This window comes from Meriones unguiculatus, chromosome 18 (assembly GCF_030254825.1).
Source record: "Meriones unguiculatus strain TT.TT164.6M chromosome 18, Bangor_MerUng_6.1, whole genome shotgun sequence".
Classification (NCBI taxonomy): Eukaryota; Metazoa; Chordata; class Mammalia; order Rodentia; family Muridae; genus Meriones; species Meriones unguiculatus.
The window spans coordinates 74,574,769-74,582,235 of record NC_083365.1 but is presented as its reverse complement, the minus strand read 5'-3'; the positions used below and the strand labels follow the sequence as shown (position 1 = coordinate 74,582,235).

General features: G+C 46.8%; 1 long non-coding RNA gene across 1 annotated transcript in view; it reads right to left on the bottom strand.

The window, feature by feature from the left end:
• Window positions 1-798: 798 nt before the first annotated feature.
• Window positions 799-7,467, bottom strand: part of LOC132648973 (uncharacterized) — a 73,542-nt gene continuing 66,873 nt past the window's right edge. The window contains exon 8 of the long non-coding RNA XR_009587364.1: window positions 799-1,317. This is a non-coding gene — a long non-coding RNA (uncharacterized LOC132648973). The remainder of the gene's footprint in view (window positions 1,318-7,467) is intronic.

The window sequence follows — 7,467 nt, the reverse complement described above, 5'->3', positions numbered from 1 at the left end:
GAAAGAGCATAAGAGCTGGAGAGGATGGAGGAAGGAACAAGGTCTTCTACATCAAGGGAGCAAGGCTCATATGAGCTCCCAGAGACTGAGGCAAGCACAGGGCCTGCACAGGTCTGCACCAGGGCCTCTGTGTACATATTATGGCTTTCAGTTCAGTGTTTTGACAGGACTCCTGGCTGTGTGGATGAGGGGGTCCCTGCTTCTTGTGCCTTCTCTTGGGCTTCTGTTAGTTTGCCTTGTACCAACTTCAGTGTGATAGTTCTTGATTTCTCTTATTGTATTTTAATTTGTTATGTTTTGTTATCTCATGAAAGCCTGTTCTTTTCTAATGAGAGGCAGAAAGGAAGAGGTGGGGAAGGGACTTAGGGAGGAACTGGGAGGAGGAGAGGGAGGAGGAACTGTAATCAGAATATAGTATGTGAGATAAAAATCTATTTCAATAAGGAGGAAGTAAGAAATACAGAGACAGCTTACTGAGAAAGGGAAAACATTCCCAAGAGTGGGAATTGGCTGACAAAAGGACCCAAAGAGTGCTGAACCATGTGATGACAAGGACATTTACAAAAACTCCCACATTTCCCAAGGTTGTATGTCAGACTTCTTGAGCATGCCCAGTTCCATAGGAAGAACCCAGATAAGGGCTTTCAGCCCCCTCTTGTTTCCTGTGTCAATCTTGATGCTCCACCCATTCCTACCCTCTACCCTACAGGCCCTGCAGGGCACTGTGTCCAAGCACTCCCCTCTCCACCCAGCACCCACTTCTTCCCGGCATCCCATTGAGCTCACCATGATTTGTGTTCAGCTTTTACTCTGTCATTTTGCCTTACTCGTGTCTCTCCTCGGTGTATGCCTCAGTGTCAGACTCATACAAGGAATGCCACATTTGCTGGACCAAACTGTACTAAACCCAAGACGTGACTGAGCTCATAGCGTCAGAATCCCTCCTTGCTCACAGTATAAATGGCTGGGGCGAACAGCATCTTGGAAGCCGTGAGGATGACCTGGTGCTGTGTAGCCTTTCCCCCAGCTGTAACGCCCCCTCTGGGAGGAGAAAGGTCCCAACAGTCATGTGCTGGAAACTCAGAACGTTCCAAGATCCTTCAGCTGGTAGGTGCTCTGGGGTTGCAGCTTGGTGCCTTGTTACTCATCCTGGGATGAGCCTGCTGCCTTCAGCCACCCTCGCTCCTAACCCTAACCCCAGAAATTCACTGGTGCACAGCACTGGACTTGACTGAAATTGTTTGGTCTGCTGCTGGATGCCCCATCTGGAGTGAGCAGACATTTATCTGCATTTGCCCAGGAAGAATCACACAACAGCTGGAAAAGAATAAAATAAAAACAGAGCAAGTAAATGACCCAGACATAATTAAATTTATATTTTGGTATATTCCCTTCAGCTTTTTCTTTCTGTAAATATGCATTTTACACACCGAGATTCTAAATAGGACTGAATTATTTAAAAATCCATATTTGAAACTGCATTCCCAATAGTTCTACTTTCTATCCCAATGGTCAAATATATTCCAATAGTCAAACACAGATAAGTACCCTAATTTATTTGTGTTTTTAAAATGATGTGCTTTGTGACTTTTTATTATTAACACATCTCCTACGGTGAACATGGTTGTGCATAAATCTTTCTTTGAGCTATTTTTTCCTAAGATAAAATAATCTACAATAAATGTTGAGTTTCTGTGGGTTTAAAATTACAATTTAACAGTAACGAAGTAACTTTATTCCTGAAAGAGCTGCAACCCGCGCTTCTTTCAAGTAATGTAAGGCTGGTGAGATGACGCAGTGGGTAAAGGCTTGTTACTCAGGCAAAGATCCCTGACGCCCCTGTGCTGAAGCAGGGGTGCACACCGGCAAGGTGTCTCTGAGCTCCTCGTGTGCCTACGTGTGTGCGCCTACACACACACACACACACACACTACATGTGTGCACCTATACACACTACATGTGTGCACCTATACACACACACTACATGTGTGTATCTATACACACACACTACATGTGTGTATCTATACACACACACTACATGTGTGTATCTATACACACACACTACATGTGTGTATCTATACACACACACTACATGTGTGTATCTATACACACACACTACATGTGTGTATCTATACACACACACTACATGTGTGTATCTATACACACACACTACATGTGTGTATCTATACACACACACACTACATGTGTGTATCTATACACACACACACACTACATGTGTGCACCTACACACACACTACATGTGTGCATCTATGCACACACTAAGCATGTTATTATAAATTAATACAAACAGCATTGAAGGGAACCGCAGTCAGATACCTGTGGAAACAAAATCACTTTACGGATGGGGAAATCAAGGCCTGAAGCAGCTTGCCCAAGGTCATGCTGCTGTTACATTAACGGCTTCCTTTTTTGCTTGTTGTTTTTATTTTTATTTTGGGTGAGAGTATGGGGGCGGTACATACTTGCCACGGAGAACCTGTAAAATCCAAGGACTACTTACAAGAATTGGTTTTCACAGCCAGGTGCACGCCTTTAATATCAGCACTCAGGAGCCCAAAGCAGGCAGATCTCAAAGTCAGCCTGGTCTACATAGCGAGTTCTAGGACAGCCAGGGCTACATAGTGAGACTTGTCCAAAAATACCAAAGTAAAATGAAATTAAAAGATAAAAGAGTGGATTTTTTTTCTCTTTTTACCATGTGCGTCCTGGAGAGACAGCTCTAGTCACCACCCTTAGCAGCAAGCACCTTTCCCCTCAGAGCCAGCTCAAAGGCCCGGAATTAACATTTTTGAGAAGAAATTAGAAAACTAATTTACGAAAACTGGCATTCTTAAGGCACAAAATACAAAGACACTGATCTAAAATGTGGCCCTGCTTTCTGGCCAGGAGCAAGAGGCTTATTCAGTGATGCCTTCCAAGAAGCCAAGTCATTCTTTCCCCAGGAACTCTCCTGAGACTGGCTCTCAGGAGAGTCCTCTGCACTTCCCACACCTAACTCCAAACTGTCAATCAGGAAACATTTTCAGTCCAGAAGTTGTAGCTGCATAGACCCTGGGCACGGCTCATCCAGCAAAGCGCTTGCTTCCTCATAGCCGTGAGGACGTGAGTCTGATCCCTCGGCCCACATTAGAAAGCCAGGGGTGCTGTTGCATGCTAAATCCCGGTTCTGGGAAGCCTGGGGAGGGCAAGCATCAGGCTCCCAGGACAGCCAGGCTAGCTAATCGGGAGTTCCAGGCAAGAGCTGCTAGAGGCTGTGACCCAAATGAACAAGACGGAGGGACCTGCAAGGTGGCTCAGTGAACAAAAGAACTTACTGAGAAGCCGAATGACTTGTGTTTAATCCCTAGATCTCATGTGTGGGAGGGGAGAACCGGCTCCCTTAGTTGTCCTGGACCTCCACGCTCATGCACTGTGACACATGTTATTGTATGTTCTCAAAAATCAAACAATGTATATAATATTTAACATATATCTCCAGTGACTTCTGACATCTACACACACATACAGAGAGAGATAAGTTTTATCTGAGCCCCCACTTAGTTCCAAATACTTTGTTTGGTACTAAGGACAGAGTAGTGACCCATAGCAAGAGAGGCCTTGCCTCCCAGACATGAGGAGAACACAAAACATACACAAAGGCGGAGGGATAAGCTAGGCCAAAATAATCAGAGCGCAGGATGAGGACCAACGGCTACCCTTCTGCAGGGATGACAAGGGCTCTGGAAGAGGCAGCCCAGTCCAAAAGCTGTGGGCCAGAAATCAATGCTCTACTCATGGGACAAAGATCTTTTTTAATTAGTTAATTAGGGGCTGGAGAGATGGCTCAGCAGTTAAAGAGCTTGCTGCTCTTCTGGCGGATCCATGTTCAATCAAGAACAGCCACACAAGTGCAGCTTCCCATCTGTAACTTCAACTCCAAGGAATCTAATGCCCTCTTTTGGCCACTGTGAGCAATTGCATGCAAATGTGTGGTGCATGTACACACACAAATATACAAACTTTTTGAAAAGATAATCATTAGATTTTGCATGGCATAGTGTCCCAACACTTGTGAGGCAGAGGCAAGCAGATCTTTTTGAGTTTGAGGTCAGCGTGGTCTACATAGTGAGTTACAGGACAGCTAGAGTTATATAATGAGAACATTCTTCAACTAAAACAAAATACAACACACCAAAAAACTTGATTATTAGATTTTAAAGTTAATTGATTGAAATGATTAGTTAACAGTTTGTTAATAGGAAATTGATTTATTAAAAACAAAACTACCCCAGAGAGAAGGAGAAACTAATGATAACTCATGCCTGACCTTGAAGGCTGCAGCAAGCAATTAAGATTTTGTTCAAGGTCTGGTGTAAAGCCAGAGAGCTTCAAACCCAAGAGACATACTCTGTGGATTTCTATTCTGGATGCTGGACCATCCTTGCATAGAACGCAGGGTGCCGAGGAAGACAGAATGAGGACAAAGTCCAGGAGTAAGAGTCCTTGCAGAGGGTATACAGGGAACTGCCATGTCTCAAGAGGCTCAGACAAGGTTAGTGCGACTGTAGCATCTAGCAATGTCAAGACGAATCGGAGGGTCAGGCTTCAGAAAGAGGTGGATCATTGGGGACTATGAAAGGAGAGGATTCAGTAGATGGCGGATGAAAAAAGCCCAAATGAGCATGGGAAGGGGCATAAAAAGATGGAGGGGAAAGCAGAGGTGGCTTTAGAGGGAGATTTACTATAAAGAACGGCAGAGATAAGTGTATGTAGAAGGACGTGCGTGCGTGAGGGAGAGAGGGAGAAATAGAGAGACTGCTTCGGGTTTGTGTCTACCATGGCTTTGGAGGCGGGCCCCCACGGGCCTGGAGCATGCCCAGTAGACTAGCTGACTGCCCAGCAAGCTCCAGGGATTCTCATCCCAACCTCAGCAATGGCATTCCGAGCACAAAGGGGGTCAGCTTTTTTGCATGGAGCCTAGGGAAGCAACTGTGCACAGCAAGCGCTGGACCAGCCGAGGTATGCCGGCAGCCTCACTTGAAGGTTTTAAGGCACCAGCCAATAGCGTACTCTCACGAAGGGGATGATCTGTGTTTGCTCTTAGAGTGCTGATGACACACACCTGAGTGCTGACAGGCACGGGCCCACTCAGATGGCTCCTGGATAAACGCTCTGGCTCCTAGGTTCCTACCTCCACCACACCCTCTCCCTCCCCACTGGCGTTTACTCACCCAGCGAAATGGCTCGGTGAGTGAAGGCGCCTGCCGTCAGGCCGGACTACTGAAGTTCAATCGCCAGAATCCATGGGATAGAGGAAGTAAACCAACCCTTACGTGTTGAGCTCTGACATCAATAAATATGATTTTAAAAGTACTTCCCTTGTGGCCAACTCAGTAAACAGTTTTGGGTAGGTCCCTTTAATCTCTGTGTGGCTCCATCTTTCTATCTAGGACTGAAACCTGGAGTAGGAATACTTCATTTCCATCTTCTAGACAAAGTCTCATGTAGTCCGCGTTGCCCTCCCAGTCATGGCTTTACACAGATTCTAGGGATCCAAAGTCAGTCAGCCTTCACACTTACAAGGGAAGTGCTTTGTCTACGGAACCACATTCTCAGCCTGACCTTGAACTTCTAGTCAGTCAGCCCTCACACTTACAAGGCAAGTGCTTTGTCTACGGAACCACATTCTCAGCCTGACCTTGAACTTCTAGTCTTCTCCCACCACTTCTTGTGTGAGAAGGAATCCCACATGTCTAGGATTACAGATATGTAGCACCATTCCAGATTACACAGTACAGGAATCAAACCCAGGGCTGTGTGGGAGGCGAGCACTCCCACAGCTGAGCTCCTCCACATCCTCAGTTCCCATCTCCTAAGGAAAATGTGACACAGTCCTCAGGAGTTCAGTAAGATACGGGATCCAGAAGGCAGACTTCAGAGGCGCCCTGCCATGAGGGATTCTGTTCCCAGGTTTTCTATGTGTTCACTGGAAGACCGTAAGTGACTTGCATCAACCTCTCGGGAACTCAGTCCCTACATGTGTTAACTGGGGATAATAAGACTGTGGGGTGTGGTGAGGATCAAAAGAGAGCACTCTGACAGCCTGGCGCATGAAGGCAAGTCCTAAGTGTCACCCATTATCATTACTAGCAGACACTAGAGGAACCAGCCTTGGAGGCAGGGAAATGCCTCAGTTAGGGTGGAGGCTGGAGCGAGTTTCTGCCTCTAAGACTGCTTTATCATCTGAGAAGTGGTTATGCATGGTTTCCGTGACACTGGGATAGCTCAAGTTTCTGGAAGCAGAGGTCCAGGATAAAGGCTCTAACGTGTGTGTGTGTGTGTGTGTGTGTGTGTGTGTGTGTGTGGTGTCCCCAGCCTAGGAAGGGATAAAAGGACCGAGGGTCTGGAGGTGTCCCCAGTAAACATTACCAGCTACCGGGTGGCTGGTTTCCTTCTGCAGCCTTGCATCTGCCAGAGCTGCCCACTTAACTCCCAGGGTCTGACTGATAAGTCCAGGCTGCAGCTGCCAGGCCGGCAGTGGTCTGCCTAGAACTTCAAATGGCTGTCTCCCAGACCCGCCCACTTTCTCCACATAGCTTCCAGATAAGTCTCCCCGCTCCCGATAAAGGGAAAAAAGGCTTTGAAGCACAACTCATCTGTTAACAACCGGCTTTTGATTGTGCCTGAGTTTGATCTTTATTTGTCCTTATTCATCAGACTCCTTTAAATGGGTTCTTTCACACTCCTTAGACCAGCCTGAAGGAAACCCCATGAAACAATGGCCCGATTCTCCCTGGCTTCAGGAGTGAGCTGTCAGGGAGGAACACAGGGCTCTCCTACACGGCTGCAAAGGGAAAGAGGGGTGAGTGATGCTCACACACAATGAAAAGTGGATTCAGCAAGCTTCAAACACACTAACCCAGTGAGAGAGCAGAGGTGCTGCTAAGGCTAAGGCCCAGGGGAAGCCCTCCACTCAGCTTCAGAGGAAACACATTCGCCAAGACAAGTGCGGCCTGGGAGAGAACACGGCCATTAGGTATTTAAAGCCCCAGCTTTTCCTTTGGTTTGATCCTCAACGTGGCATGAAACCAGATGTGATAGCGCACATCTGAAATCTCTGCATTCAGGAAGTGGAGGCAAGACAGCCAGAGAGGGGTCATCCCATCCTAAGTAGGAAATTCAAGGCCAGTCTCAGCCTACGTGAGGTTCTGTCCCAAAAGGAAAAAAGGAGCATGAGGTAGCTGCCTCAACACAGTGGGTGATACCAGTGGCCTGAACTGTCGCTGGGGAAATGCATGCTCAAGCCCACACGGTAAAGGGGTGGTTGAAGAAATCAGGGCATTTGCCGTGAGTGCTCACGGCACAAGGCTGTTCACCTTTCCTTATACCTGAAAAATGTATCCAATAAAATGTTGAGCGGAAAGTGTTCACCAAAACGATAAACAGACAGACAAGTAAAAACTCTGA